The 14,858-nt window shown below is 47.7% G+C and overlaps 2 long non-coding RNA genes across 4 annotated transcripts in view; one reads left to right on the top strand and one right to left on the bottom strand.

The window, feature by feature from the left end:
- Positions 1-137: 137 nt before the first annotated feature.
- LOC102149352 (uncharacterized) lies at positions 138-10,696 on the bottom strand. Of its 3 annotated transcripts, none has more exons than XR_002802263.2 (4): positions 10,486-10,686; positions 9,981-10,102; positions 9,290-9,600; positions 138-1,515 (listed from the first exon to the last, which is right to left on the bottom strand). It is a non-coding gene; the product is annotated as an uncharacterized lncRNA (long non-coding RNA). The 3 variants fall into 3 exon arrangements; XR_002802262.2 differs by lacking the exon at positions 138-1,515 and adding an exon at positions 4,837-7,331 and having other exon boundaries at positions 10,486-10,696; XR_002802261.2 differs by lacking the exon at positions 138-1,515 and adding an exon at positions 8,917-9,145.
- Positions 10,697-10,837: 141 nt separating this feature from the next.
- Positions 10,838-14,858, top strand: part of LOC138915049 (uncharacterized) — a 29,794-nt gene continuing 25,773 nt past the window's right edge. The window contains exons 1-2 of the long non-coding RNA XR_289143.4: positions 10,838-10,971; positions 12,451-12,560. This is a non-coding gene — a long non-coding RNA (uncharacterized lncRNA). The remainder of the gene's footprint in view (positions 10,972-12,450; positions 12,561-14,858) is intronic.

The following is a 14,858-nucleotide window of genomic DNA, read 5'->3' as shown; positions in this document are numbered from 1 at the left end:
AATGAGCTTCTGGAACACGCTTCCCAACCCTATCTTCATCTGATGTTTAGATCAGCACTGTTCAATAGGAATAAAGTGTGAGCCCTGCTGTCATTTTAAATCTAACCTAATATATCCAAAATATTATTCCAACAGGCAATCATTATAAAGTTATTAATAGGACATTTAAATTGTTTTGTACAAAGTTTTGGAAATCTGGTGTGTGTTCTACACTCATGGCAATCATTTTTCACATCTTGGCACATCTTTAGAATGCTAAGAGCCATATGTGGCCAGTACTGGCCACTGTATTGGATGGTGCAGCTCCAGACGTACAATGATCATGCAAGCGTCGCTTTTGGCAGGGGAAGCACTGACAATTATTGAGCACCTACAGTTCCCAGGTACTGTATTGGTGCTTCTCGTGCATTCCCCACTGACTCCTCACTGCAGCCTCTCAAGGTGGATATTCTTATGCCGATTTTACAGATGAAGGGACTAGGCTCAGAGGGGTTAAGTAGCTTGCCCATGGTCCCACAATAAGTCTGTCTGCAAAGCCTTAGCCCTTTCCATAACGTCACACTGCTTTTCCTATCCTTTCTTCCTCTCTTCAACCTGCTATAGATTACATTTTACACTGACTGAGGTACTCAAATTTATAGCCTGATCTGGAAGCCCTTGGTTTGCCCTCAAGGTCTGGTAAAATTCTCAATGTTGACTGCCGGCAAGGGTCCCTTGTTTAAGTGGGTTCTTCTGACCTCACGCTGGCCTTTCTGGCTCTTCTTGGCTTGTAACACATTTCCTCCCCTGGCCAGGAAGATTCCCCCAGGCTTCAGACAGTCTGGCCCAGCCTGCCCTTGTGATCACCCCTTCTCAAGGCCTGGGGCCTTCTAGGAGGTCTCTTGTATAACAACCTCCACCTCCAGCCTCGTCCGGTCCCCTGTGCCCTGAAAGCCTGTGACTTCTTCCTTTTTAAGACATAAAGTCTCATACCAGCTCACTCCAATGAGTGAACTCATCTTCCCCCGCTTCCTGTTGGAAAACAGGAGGAGAGGCTCTGCCCACCCAGATCCTCTTTCCTCACAGGAGAGAAGGCTTCAGCTCTCTCATCTTGTGCAGAGTAGAGGTAGCTGATGCACTCTGAGCCCAGCTGAATTATTAACTAGCAAAGAGTTCAACCTCCTTCTCCCAAGTTCTTGATAACGACACATCCCTCAGGTTCCCTTCGAAGGAGATGTTTTTCATTTTGCCATCATTACAGTGTTGAAAGTCCAAAAGAACTTAGATACACTTTTTTTTAAGGGATGTAATTTCCAGCCAGGTAAGAGAAAAGTCACTGTCTCAGATGTCTGCCTTCCAAACTGAGCAGTAACTTTTCTCCCAGAGTCTGTGGGTATTGATTTTCCATAAGTACAGCCTGAGTGCCTCTGTCTGCTGTCCTCTGTTCTCAAAGTGTCTACGGGGAAGGTCTCAGAGCTTCAGCAAGCCACATGGGGCTTCCTTTGTACTTGCAGCCGTTGGAGTTTCTGCAAACTGCTGCTGGTAAAATAGATACGCTTATTTTAAAAAAAGACTGTTGTCAGGGAGCAGTCAAAACCTGAACACACCGTTTTAAACATCACACCCAGATTCCCAAACCCAGCAACGTTCTATGTGATGCAGTTGCCAGCAGGAAGAATTTGTTGCGACCATAAGGCTTCTCACAGGTAAATACCTGGGGTTCCTGCCTTTGCACAACAGAACCAGATCCATCCAGGTTGCTCTCCCAACATCTAAAAGGAACATTGCCCTGCTCACAGTTTAAAAACGTCTATTTGTGCTTTCAGCCTGTAAACTAAAGATCTTACTTTCTCAGCTTCCATGATCTCGTTTAAGTGTCCCCCCTGGCAGCCAGCCGATGTTCACAACAACGCTGTGAGTTTCCCCTCCCTGCAGCCTCTCACAGAGGGAAACTGAAATGCTTCCCAACCGACCAAAGAGGGGAGCCCGCCTCTCCCCCTCAAGCTACCCTGGGAGCCCATCACTGCCGTTCAGCCTCCTCTGACTGGTGCAGCAATGTTGGCCCATGTCCTCATTTGGGATGCTTGGCATATTTCTTCTGCTCACTGACTCTGGGGAAACGGGCCCAGACTGCAGGCTCTTGCCTGGTTATTTTTCTGTTCTTCTTGGCATAACTGATCTTCTTGTCCCTTTGGCCAAATAGCTGAATGTGCTCCTGGCCAATCAGAGCCAGGATTCTCCTCCACCATCTTGTGTTGGAGTCTCTCTGGAGCTGCGGCAAGGAAGATCTCATTATCTAGTCCCTTTCTGAGATGTCAATGCATCCTGCAGTTACCCGCTTGGGTCCCTATGGATGAGGGGGTGAATCTGGAATTTCACCCATCTCCATGGGATTCCCAAACCCATGTGGTCCATATCCAGTCAGCCCACTGACCAGCCCACAACCCTGGGCCCCTCCATCCAGCTGCCCATCTGGTTGGTGATGATGAGCACGCCCCCTTTTCTTTTGCTACCTCCTCTGTAACATGTGCTCAGTGATACTCCCTGGCACACCTGGCAGCGACTCTAGCATTTATATACTTTGCAAGAGTGAGTTTTCTTTCCCTTGACTCCCCTATGCTATATCCAAGATGTCCTCCATTCCCCAAACTGTGAATACCTCTGTCAGCTTCCTGACACTGTTCCTACTCTCTCATGAAGAAACACCTCAGAGGCCCACACTGTCACCTCCATCACCAACGCAGGATGTCTTGGGAACAAGCAAGTATCTTGTTTACCATTTGAGAAGGACTATTGCTAAGAAGAAGGGATTTAAGTCCTCAGTTACACCCAGTCATCTGGAATGGTCCCCTCCTGGGTTCCCTGTCACACTCTTTCTACCCATTCCTTGGGATCTCTCAAAGATACAATTCTGCCTGTCTACCAAAGATGGGCTGGTTGCCTTACCTACTCAGACTAAACATGGGAAAGTTCTTGTCCCTTCATTAGGTTGACACAAGGTTGGCATTCTCCAAGTGGATATTGAACTGCAGAATTAAATTGATAATAGTAGCTGACATTCATTGAGAGTTCCCTACGTGCTGTGCACTGTTCTAAAAGCTTTACACAGATTATCTCAATTTGTCATCAAAACAACACAGTGAAGTAGGTATTACTATTATCATCCCCAATGGGGAAGCTAAGGTAGAGAGAGGTTAAATAACTTGCCCAAGGTCACACAGCTAGTGAGTGGCAGAGTTGGGTAAACAATAAGTTAATTGTCCTGAAGTTACCTACAAAGCTGCAGAGACGATTAGAAACACAGAGTTTTTTGGGTTTCATGTCAAAGGCCTGAATTCTGGTATGGGAACTTCGAATTTTAGAAGACCAAGTCCAGCAGAAAAAGCAAAAGAGGTGGAGAAATCAGTGCTACGTGCATTCAGCATGCATTTGCTGACCTACTGTGTGCCCCACACTGTGCCCTGCACTGAGGGAAATCAAAATAAAAGTGAAGGACACTGTGCATGCCCTTGAGGGCCTTACACATCCCCCTGAGGGGCAAGGACATAAGCTGGTTCTAGATCTCTGGTTTTACAAAGATCAGTCTGTTTTCACTCATTTCAAGATAATGGATAGTCCAGGAGGAGATGAACGGATGGATTGGCCAGGGCTGCAAGGCCAAGGTGGCACCTCTGGCTGGAAGAATTCACTAGATTTTAGGTTCCAAAGGGACCTGGAGTGGCCAAGTGACTGGCTTTGGGTTAAACAGGGTCCACTCAGAACTGGAATCCTGCACCTGGACTAGCAGGGATGGAAGCAGGCAACTCTAGCTGTCCCAGGAGCTTTTGAGGTGGGGTGGCAGGTGGGATGGAGAGAACAAAGCAGGCCTGGGGGAGGGGCAGTGGTAGAGAACTGGGAGGTCCTGAGCAACCCAAGGCAGGCGGTGTTGCTCCTGGGGGTGAGGTGCCGTCCAGGAGGAGGAGCTGGATTCAGAGCCTGTTTCCTGGCCTCAGTGCCTTTTCCAGTAAAGTGTTGATGGTAAGTATTGACTTTGGTAAGTACACCTGAGGAGGCCCATGTAGTTATATAGATGGCACATCAGATTGGAAAAGGCAGAGTGATAATAGTCATTATGATTAATGATATGCATCATTGAAAACATTATGATAAATTGTAGCATATTAAGTGATAATATTAGGTATCTCAGTCTCATAGAATCTCAGGGCCGGCAAAGCCATCAGAGATCATCCACTCTAGGCTCCCTCGACGGGTGTTAGGATCCCCTGTTCAATAGCCATGAAAACTGTTATTAATCTTATTACAAGCAAGATCGTGCATGATGAAGTTCAGAATTCACCCCAAGTGGGGAGTGGCTCCCTGTACTCCAACCAGACCAAGGCCTGATGGTTATGGCCCTGTACCCTGGTGGGCCCTTGCAGAGTCATCATTCCTGCCTTCACAAGAAACCCAGAGCCCAGATAGCAAGCAGCTCTCTGAGACTGCTGTGGCCAAAATAGCAGTAGGAAACTAGGTGCAGAGCCAAGGCCCAGGCTGGGAACAACTCGGGGTGGGGGAGGGGCGGTGTTGCTCCCTTGCTGAATTAGCCCTGGTCTCCAGGACATCGAGAGAAGGAAGGAGGCAGGAAAGGGGGAGAAAGCACACGTTAGCCTCTGCAGCCCCTGGTGCTCCTTTATGTTCTGAGATCCACAGTCCCAGTAGCAGCTAGAAGGACCTGGAAAATTCCAGACCTCATCTCTGGGTTTCCTTACTCATTGGTTCCCCAATCCCTGCTCACCCTTCACCCTTGTTCCAGGTCTGGCATAATGGCCAAAGTCTAACCACCAGGACTCTGAAATGACAGAAATGCTGCCACCAAAAACCTCTTACAGGTTTTCCTTTATTTCTTTGGGTTAACAGACTTTTTCCCTTCTAGGATGTAAATACTCACAGGAAGACTCTGCCAGGTGCCAGGTGAATCACCCAGCAAGAAGCTGGCTCTGTTCAGAGGGCTAACAGTGAGCCAGAGGGTCTCCACTTGAATTGGGAGGTGAGAACTTCCCAAGGGGTGGTGGGACGGCCCTGGGCAGCCCATTGAGCAGCCCTCTCTACCTCTCCTTAATATCCAGGTCCCCTCAAGTCCAAACACCATCCACCTGCTTGATTTGGGAAGATTAAAATTGGCTCCCAGTTTGGTCTTAACTTCTGAATTGCCACGTTAGTCCAAGCTCGAATGAAGAGAGAATATCACAGAAACATTTCACCCCATCTGGCGGTGAGAGGGGGTTGACTGCAGCGGGCATGGCTGGACAGGCTCCTGAGCAGAGCTGACATTTCACAGTGGCTTCACCCCCACAGCTGGGGTGTGACAGGACATGTTGCTGGGGATAGGGTGACCCATGACATGAAGAGCTTGGCTTTCACATGAAAGGTAAATGGAGACGACTGTGGGTCACCCCAGAGGTCTGGGAGGAGGTGGGGAGGACCACAACAGCGATCAAGGAAAGTGGCCCAGTTCTTCCTTGACCTTCACACTTTGAAGAGTTCTGATGAGATTCCACCCTCTGAGGAATCCTACAAATAGCTTGAGGTTAATTCAGGCTTGACCTTAGGGGAGAAGAGGCTGGGACTTTTCTCTTGAGCACAAAGGCTTTTTATCCTCCTGACGTTTATGGAAAATGGGGGTCTGTACCAGGAACGAGAAAACAAGATACTCTTGCCTGAGCTCCCTCCATCCTTGGTTTGGGGTAGGAAACAAGATGGAGGGGGCTCAGGCAAGAATATCTCATTCCAGCTTGGGTTCCTTTCCTACATCCAGCCTTGTCTACACAATGGTAGGGAAGAACCTTAGCTGCAGACATTTGAGATATACAAAGTCAGCAGCAGACTTAGGGAGATTGTACAGCATCTCGCTGTTCCAAATAAATTCTTTCACATAGATGATCATTCCTTCCATTCCTTACCTAAAAACTGCAATTTATGCATTACTGCTTTCCCCATTTTACAGATTTTCCAAGCTGAGAATGAAAGTTATTTGTTTTTTCTAAGTTCTTATAGAGCTTATGGAGCAGAAGTGTGTCTTAAACCTTAGATCTTCTGACCCCAGAACTGGAGTTCCCTTCCCACCACACCCCCAGGACTCAGCCATTACAGTGCTGGCTGGCTGCCACATCAGGAAAGAAGGCAAGAAGCGAGGCTGAGGAGGCAGCCAGAGGTAGGAAAGAAAATATCCACACAAAGAGGAGGAGAGTCCAGCCTGGGAGAGGTGAAAAAGGGTCTAAGACCCTGGAGAGTTGAGAGATGCGGCTGAGAAGGGCAGTTGTGCCAGGAATTCTCTGGGTACGAGGCTCTCTCAGCCCTCCAGTGCCAGGCCTGCTGGGACAGGGGTCAGAGACCATTGTGCACTGTGGGCTAAGCAAAAAACAAGGGCAGTGACAGGAGTCTAGGCAAGGACCAGCAGGGAAGGGGTGAAGGCAGAATCAGAAGAGCAGTTGGGAGGACACGGCTATGTGGGTTCAGCCCACCCACCATCCACATCTAGAAGAGGGGAAGGGAGCAGAGACCAGGGGTATGGCTCCACCTGGAGTGTCCTTGTGGGCCCTCTACCTCGTGAAGCCAGGAGTAAGCAGGGCCCACCCAGGAGCTGAGGTCATCTTCAGGATTCGAGTGTTTGTCCTATAAGCTTTGAGGCTTTAGTTCTTCCCTATGGGAAGGCGAAGACCCCTGACTCCATGTAGGAAGAGAGGCATGTTGGAAAATCATGGCTGTGTCTACCCTGCATTTCAAGGTCCAGTGAAGGAAGAGAGGGCTGGTTTCTCCATGAATATTGGAGGCTTCAGGGCACAGTCCCGCCATCAAACCCACTTGTCTCTTCCAAGTCTCCATGAGGGGATGGCTGCAGACTAAATGAGTGGGAACTAGTTGAAGGTGATGAGCTCTCCAGGCCTTCCACATTGTTCCAGGGTGCATTCACCTGCCATATGCAGTCTCTTCAGGAGGAGGGCTCTTGAACAGCAGGGTGGAAGCCTTTCAGACAGTTTTATGGAGTCTGAATTGGCCTCAAACCAGCTAGGGAAGGAGGGACTCAGGACTCCCCTTTTGGCTGTGAGGCACCATGCATAGGAAAGCTCTTCACAGAATACAAAGGACGGACCAACCAGGGAGGAGGGAACTGGTGTTATTTACCAAACAGTGTGGTAAGCATCTCATATACTTCATATGTCATTCCTCATAATTCTCACTCATCCCTGTGACCTCAGAGTTAGACCATCCGTTTACCACTGAGAAAAGCGAGACACAGAGAGGTTAAATAACTTGCTGCAGGTCACGTAACTAGTTGGTAGGAGGGCTGGGTACTGGAGTTGCCCCAAAGTCACCTAAGAAACAGCAAAGGACATTAGAATTTCAGTGAATTTCCTGGGAGAAATCATAATATGTGAGCAATGAGGGTTAAATCAGTGAATGAAACATTAAAACGTGGAAGACATGGAGAAATACACTGAGCAAATAATGACCTCACTGTGCCTCTCGCAGTGCCTCATGGTGAGAAATAAGAGACTGCTCCTAAGGTCCTTGAACGTTGTGCTGACAAACTGAGCACTAAATCATTCCCAGGTCCCTGTTTGCTTTTCTGGTTTTGCTTTCTAAAGTGTGGCGATTAGAGGGAGGGGAGGAGTAAGACAGCAGGCCCAACGCCCTGCACACCCTTCCTTCAGGGGACTTGAGTCTTTTCCCTGTTTAGGTATCTTCATCTGTAAAATGGCCATGGTATCATCTACCTCCAAGGATTATTGTTTGTAAATTACAGAGCTCTAGACAGCTACAAATAACCCATAGGAGTTAAGAAGTCACCAATTTATGATGATTAATGACATGGATCAATGACAATGCTGCTATAAATTACAGGACATTAATGATTATGCTTGTTAGGCCCAGAGTCTCAGGGCGGGAAAGATCAGAGGTCTCCAAATAAGCCCTCCTCTGCTCATCAATATCCCTGCCAAGTGGTATTATTCTCATTACAAATGATTCCATTCTTTTCATTCCTAAGTCCTCCATGGAAGAGGACACATGAAGAATTCATGCCCTGGCTCCAATGAGCTTGGTGCTCCGTGCTTGTGGCTCCGGGTGAGTACAGACTCCACCATTCTTGCTCCTTAGAAGAACCCAGAGCCGCTACAGAAGACAACTCCCAGGATATGCTGTGGCCACGACTGGGGTAGAAAACCAGAGCCAGGGCCCCAGCTGGGGAGTCTTAGGAGCCTGTTCTCTTTCCAAATCAGCTCTGCTCCATGGCACACATGGAAAACTAGAAGAGGACGGGGCAGAGGCACTGGCAACCTCAACCCCGGAGGCCCCAGTAAGCGGATGTTTTGTGTTCTGCCAGAACTTTCACTACTAATTGTGAAAACCAGAAAAGTTGCCCACCACCGCCCAGGTGCACACCGCAGGCCAATGACGGGAATTCGTACTTCTGATTCACACTCTAAGGAAGACAACGATGCCCTCCCACCAGCAATTTGTTCCTTAACAATTCTCCCTCTATCCTCATTCAAGAACTAGAAGAACAAAGTGATAAAAATAGTAACTAATAAAATTCCAGAATCTCAATATGAATCACCATTCCTGCCTCCCACATCCTTCCTAATGACCTGCCATTCCTGTGGATAAATTTGTTCCTTTAGTTCTTGCTCTATTACAATGTAAATGCTGAGGGAAAATTCTGCCAGATGTCAATAAACCACCTGGTGTCAGGTCCCCACCTGAGACAGTGATGAGCAGTATTCAAAGGGGGAGGTGGGAGGGCCAAGGGCACCTCTTGTAACAGTCACCCACCCTCCCCTCATTGCCCATTTCCCCGTGGCACAAACACTACCATCTGGTTTGGGTGGGCAGAGGAAAAAGAAGGTGCCATCCAAGTTTTTACTCCTGAATCAGAGCACCAATCACAAGTGCCAGCAGTCAAGAAGGACATGCAGCCTTTATTAAGCTTTTCCACTTGACCTGAGGCCTGGAGGCTTTATTGGGGCCTGGGTGACTGACCAGGCCCCTGGAGCCCCGCAGGCCTCCTTCATGAAAGCACAGTTTTGAGGAACAAGATAATCCACAAAAGAGGGAAAATATACCCATGCAAAGAGCCAAGTTTCCATGTTGATGGTAAACGGAAAAGCCTTTGGGTCAGAACTGAGCCCTAGGACACAAAGGGAAGAGAAGAGAGATGAAGGGAAGGGACCCACGCTCTCTGCGATCCGGGAGCCTACAGTGGGAGCCCAGCTCACAGCCCAGCCCTCCCACCGAGGAGCCACGTGAACCTCAACCTTTGAGGGAACCTGACCTGTGAGGCCTGGGCTGTCCTGCGCCTGAAGCTCAACTCTCCTCCCTGCAGGGAGAGTACTGGACATCTTGAGGGAGAGAAGGGGCGCGGACGGTGCAGAGAACAGAAGTCCCAGGTCCTGCCCGCAGATCCTTTCCAGAGGGCTAATGCCTCGCCAAAGGCTGGGAAGGAAGCAGTCTGGGGAGGCCACGCTGGGGTGGGGACTCCTGAAGGATGGCTTCCTGGTTCCTAGAAGATGGCGGTGTGGACAAACGGGCTGCCCCCGTGCTCTTCGTTACGGCGTGACTGATGGTCATGGGCAGGGACCACGCCTGTGGCAGTAAAAGGAAATCGGAAGAAACCTGACACTTAGAAAGGCAGGGGTGGGCGGAAGCAGCAGACCAAGTTAAAATCACAGTATTTGAGGCCCGTCTGCCTTCAGAGGACATTTCCATCACAGCCCCGGCCTCACAAATATTCTGTATCAGGCATTACTATCGTGTCACCTTTCAGGTGACAGAACATGCTCACAAAGGGTCAGTGTATGTCCCACGACCACCCAGAGGTTGGGTGGCAGAGCCGCGCGCGACTCAGAAGGGAGAGTTCTGACTCAGGTCTGGGCTTCCGTCCGCCCCAGCCCTTCACCCATCACAGTGAGAGGCAGATGGAAACGGCACCGACGAGGAACCCGAGGGGGAAAACCGCCGCTCACCGCAGGGAGGCCCACCGGGGAGGGGCGTGTCCGGGGGCGGCTCCGCCGGCAGCGCTGGGCCTCGGGTCCCCGCTCCCGCGCGGCACTCAGATCACTCTCCTCCATGGGACTGGGGTGGAATCCTTTTTCCAGGAGAAGAGGGGAGACACGCGAAGGTGAGGCGCAGGAAGGGCGAGGGGGCTTCTGCCGCCGCCCACCCCCTGCCTAGGGGGGCTCTAAGGGCAGTGGAACGGGGTCCCCGGAGGAGGCCCCTGGCCAGCCCCCCGCCCTGGGGAGCCACTGGGCCAGCGTATGTCCCGCTGAGCCCGGCCCGGGAGGGCAGCACGTGGGGTGGCCGGCGGGCGGCGCGGTTCCGCTGGAGGCGGCCGTGGAGAGGGCAGCCGAGGGGTGAGGCCCGGACGCGGGGAGGGCTCAGCGGGGGCCTCGAGCGGCCCAGGACCGCCCCTGGCCGGCGGGACGCGCGCCCCCCGCGGGGAGGAGGCCGGGTGCGGCCCGCACCCCCGACCTGAGATAAGGGAGAGGGCGGCCCGCTCTCCGCAGCCTGGGCCCAGGGGTTTTCCTGCATCTTCATGGCAGGTCTGATCTTGGGGCGGGGGCTCTCCATAACCCCTCTGTCCACTAAGAGGCCACCTAAGAACCTTCGTCTCCGAGAACACGAGAAAATGAGCCAAGCACCAGCGAAAATTAACCGCTCGCCAACGGCTTCACCTCCTTCCGTTGGCCCCGCCCATCACCCCGCCCTCCCGGCAGACCTCCTCCAATCAGAGGCCAGTTCCTCCCTCTGCCCGCCCTGGCTTTGTGGGGAGGGGAGGGGCCCTGGGCTTTCCAGAAAGTTCCACAGCTTCTGATGGGCCCTGCACCAGTCTGTCCCCGCAGGAGTGGGGGGAGGGGCTGCTTGGAGTCCGAGAGGTTGGGTGGCCTTTGATGGGTGGAGCACTGCCTGTTGGGGAAGGTGGTGGATGGGATGTGAGCCTGGCCATGCGGAAGGCAGGTCAGCCACGGCCTGGCCTCTGAGAGTAGTGCCCCTAACTTGTATGTTTACCAGGCCATCGACTCACAGGATACCTGTGATCCTGGAGTCCTCGCTTACATTTTACCTCAGAGGAAAGCGCCATCCAGAAGGCACTTGGTCTGAGACCTCTTAAGAATTAGGGGCGGCGCTGCAATTCCGACCCTCTTAACGGCCAAATGCTGACGTTTTCCCACCAGTCAAAGGTTTCTCACTAGAGAGAAATACTTGACCAGGCTCAGCCAGCTTGTGGGGACCCAGGCCCCGAAAGGAAGGTTTCCTATTATTCCCTGGTTCCTCTTGGCCCTGCTGCGGGGGCCTAGGGAACCCGGGTTCCTACTCAGAGCCTCGGCATCGAGGATCTAGCCAAGGGGAGAGGGTTGCAGAGCAGACGCGAATGCCTCTGACCAATGACAAGAGGAGAATGTCTTAGAGGCTGGTTGGAGGAGGCCCGTGCCTTAAGATTTTATTGGGCACTTGCTTTGAAAGACTTGGTCCTGAAAGTTCAAAATGCATCATTGTACTTAAAAGCATCCTATATTCCTTTTTTTAAAACTTGATATGGGATTCACATAACATAAAGTTCATTTTAACCGTTTTAAAGCATACTATTCAGTGGCGTTTAGTATATTCACAGTGTTGTGCAACCATTACCAGTATCTAATTCCAGAACAGTTTATCACCCCCAAAAGAAGTCACTCCAAAATCTTCTCTCCCCTTTGTCTCTGGCAACCACTAATCAGCTTTCTGTTTTGATGGATTTGTCTATTCTGGACATTTCATGTAAATGGAGTCACACAATATATGACCTTTTGAGTCTGGCTGCTTTTACTTACTATGTTTTCCGGGTTAGTTCATGTGGTAGCATGTATCAGTGCTTCATTCTTTTTAAGGCTAAATAATATTCCATTGCACGTGTATACCGTTTTTTGTTTATCCATTCATGTTGATGAACATTTAGATTGTTTCCACCTTTTGGTTATTATGAATAATTCTGCCATAAATATTTGTGTACACGTGTTTTTGTTTGAACATACGTTTTCAGTTCTCTTGGATGCAGACCTAGGAGTGGAATTGCTGGGTTATATGGTCACTCTGTGTTTAACTTTTTGAGGCACTGTCAAATGCTTTCCACCGTTTCATTTCATGCACCATTTTACATTCCTACCAGCAATATATGAGGGTCCCAGTTTCTCCACATCCTCATCAACAGTTGTTATTTTCACTTTTTACAAAATTTTATAGCCACGCTAGTAGGTATGTAGTGGTATCTCTTGTGGCTTTGATTTGCATTTCCCTTGTTTGTTTCATAACTTTTCTGAACTAGTTTCGTAAACTTTGCATCCTCTGTGAGGTCATTAAAGGGTGTTCTGTTAGATTAATGGTCAGTTAGTGATTAGAATGACAGCAATTCATTAAACACTTGGAACTAAAAGAATAAAAATCTCCTGGTCTTTGCAGATGGCCTTTGTGTGTGTATTGGGACATGAATTCAGCACTCAGCCAGATGGTTTACAACTCTGCCTTAGCCTTCACTTCCTGCTTGTGCAGAGCCTGAAGATCTGCCAGAGGTAAGAGCTAAGGGCCTTCTCAGGTCTTTTCTAAGCATGTGCCAGCCCTGGGTGTGTGCATGGCCTTCTAGAGTCCCAGAAATAGATGGCAACTTTTCAAAATCCTTAGTCCTCCAAAAATCTTTCCCCAGCCTTTCCTCCCAGACTTTTAAGTTAGTCTGTTATTTCCCCCAACTATTATTCCTTGCCTCAGGAAGCAGCAGACAATACATTTGCCTTGAAATGTTTTCAAAAAATTCTCCCTGGGTAGCTGCCTCAACCTTGGGAATGTTCTAAGTTAGGTGTAATAAGGCAAGCTCTTTGAGACGGTTCTTCAACGAGCCACCAGATAGTTCAAAGAAAACCCCACAATTGTCTGAGAATAAGGTCTGTTCTGCTCCCTCTGGCACCAGGCGTATACTAGGAATGCCAGTTGTTATCCGGCCACTGCCACGCTGGGGAGTGGGAGATGGTACCAGGGTAAGTTCAAATGTCATGATACTCTTTCATCGAGACTCATCTATTTTTTCTCGACTAATTGTTCTCCCACTTGCTGTAAGATTTCGATTAGATTTCAGAGTTCTCAAAAAGTTGATTCTCACAGTTTTTTCCAATTCATTCATTGCTTTTGTGGAGAAACAGACTTTGGGATTTCCTTACTCTGCCACTTTTCCTGATGTCACCCTCCCTCTCTCCCTTTGGAGTAAGTACTTAAGAGCTAAGTTCCAGGGAAGTTTGGAAACTTGCCCATGTTTTGTCTGGGAACACTAAGAGCGAGGATTTGGACCCGGGTCGTCTGACTCTGGAACCTCTTTTTATCCAATTATAACATTTATTCAGTCATTAAGCTTATTTTACGTATCCTAACTGCCAGGTCCAGTTCTAGAATTTCAGGATTACTTCATTGTACAAAATAGAAAAGATTCCTGTCTCTGAGAGCTTATATTTTTATGGAGGGAAATTCATAGTAAAAATAATAAAAGTATTTGATATTAGAACTTAAGAAGTGCTATGGAATAAAGAAATTAGGATATATATTGGGTATAAGGACTGTTATGGGGGTGGTGCAAATACAACTTTTTAAACATGTGTTTTGTCTTAGTTGCCAACTTATAGAAAATTTGCAAGACTGGAATATAAATTCCTGCATATGCTTACTCACATCTACTCGTGGTTAACATTTTGCCACATTTGCTGTATCATTCTCTGTCTCTTTCTCATTTGATAGTAAGTTGCCTTACACTGTGTTTACTCCTTCATAATTAATTATTGCCTAGGAATAAGGAAATTCTTTTATATAAGCATGAGATAGTTATCATTCAGGAAGGCTAACATCTATATAATACTATTATCTAATCAACAGTTTATATTCCAATTTCTTGTATTGTTTTAAGAGTGTCCTCTGGACAATTATGTTTTCCAGCCCAGGATTCAATCCAGCATCACCCTTTGCATTTAGTTGTCCTGTCTTTTTAATCTTGAACCGGTTCCTCCCTCTTCTTTTGTGTTGCATAATACTGGCATTTTTAAAGACAACAGGACAGTTATTTTTTAGAATGCCCACAATTTGAGTTGGCCTGATGTCCCTGTGGATTAGATTCAGCTAATGCGTTCTTGGCAGAAACGCTACTGAAATGATTTTTGTCCTTGTCGGTGAAATACATCAGGGGGCCATGATGTTGGTTTGTCCTGTTATCGTTATCAATGATGCTAACGTCAATCACTTCACTAAGATGTTGTAAGCCAGATTTCTCCATTATAAAGTTATTATGTCTCTTGTAATTAATGAGTAATTTGTTGGAAGATACTTAGTGATGTAAATATATTTTCCTTGTGTTGATTCAAATTTATTCTTTGAATATGTAAAATATTAACATGATTCTAAATTTCAAACCATATAAAATATACAATCAGTAAACTTTTACTCAATCCCATACTCCTTTCACCCAATTTATTTGCGTGTATGTATGGAAAGTAGGCATATTTTTTAAAACTTTCCTACATATCAATGGTTATTTCTTCTTTGTCAATTCTTATTATATATATTTATGTTTTCTTATTTTTTCTGAATTAGATTAGCTACTGTTTTGTCTATATTGTTAATTTCCCAAAAAAGCCCTAGGGTGATTTATTTCTTGATTTACTACTTTCCTGTTCTCTATCTCAATTATTTATATACTTAGATTTATTGTTTTCTTTCTTGTACTTTTTTATTGTTTTTTTGAGGTGAAAAATTTAATTATTTTGACTCTTCCTTTTTTAGAGATTTGGTGTTTATGGACATAAATTTTCCTCTGAGCATCACTTTAAATATTCTTA

This window comes from Equus caballus, chromosome 20 (genome assembly GCF_041296265.1).
Source record: "Equus caballus isolate H_3958 breed thoroughbred chromosome 20, TB-T2T, whole genome shotgun sequence".
Taxonomy (NCBI): domain Eukaryota; kingdom Metazoa; phylum Chordata; class Mammalia; order Perissodactyla; family Equidae; genus Equus; species Equus caballus.
Note: the sequence above shows the minus strand (reverse complement) of the source record. Positions and strands in the feature narration are given on the sequence as shown.